We start from the raw sequence: 910 nt of genomic DNA on the forward strand, positions 1-910 counted from the left end.
GTAAAAACACAAATTCCCATGATATTTTGGATGTCGATTTATCTACTTATTCAACTTATATTATTTTTAGCCCTGGCGAATAATCCGTTCCACATCATCGTGAGGCCATTCCTTGTTCATTGAGCAGAGCCAGAGGAGAAATCCCTTGCTTGGCTGGCTCCCGCAAATATTCTTGGTGAAAATAGTGCCTCAAATCTCACTGAGAGTCTCGACGCGACGTCAGTATCATAATGGGCCCGTTAATGGTCGGTTTATTCGAGGCATCGCATCGAGATTATATCGCCAAGCTATCACAGAAAGTAGTTCAGCTGGATGGAATTGTTAGAGCGTGATCTCGTGTTCAAAGTAACGCGTAATGGGACAGGTCTCATTACACATGTGTTGTGGACCACATACTTAGTGTTTCACACATTTACTGTACACCCTGTATAGTTGTACATCCTCATTCAGTTCTGTTGTAGCAGAGCTGAAAGTACCTGTCATATTAAGGAGGTTAAAAGGCTTTTTGGCTTTGATAATATCTGTCACTTTACCTTTTTTCCCTTCAACGTAAGTCAACGGCTCGCTGGAAGCGGGCAACACGCGGTGAAGCATTTAGTTGACCTAAGCCTTCCTTAGAAAGTATGTGTTCACGGACGGGCAGTTTCAACGCCAACAACTTCGATGGATTTATCGATGGATAATCTGGTTACCACAGGCGGAGATCGTCCTAGGATGTTTGTTCCTAACACACTTGTAGTGGGAGCGTGTGGAGAAGCCGCGAGCTTAGTCCGAGATCACGCGGTCCCCATTTAGATCACGAAGCGATAACACAGCGTTAAGCAAATTTTGCTGCGTAAGAGCAAGGATTATTGGTATTTTTATCGGAGATACATTGAAGCCGGTTCCGTCACCTGGTGACATTGTCGGT

Source organism: Plasmopara halstedii, assembly GCF_900000015.1.
Source record: "Plasmopara halstedii genome assembly, contig: Scaffold_672, whole genome shotgun sequence".
Classification (NCBI taxonomy): Eukaryota; Oomycota; class Peronosporomycetes; order Peronosporales; family Peronosporaceae; genus Plasmopara; species Plasmopara halstedii.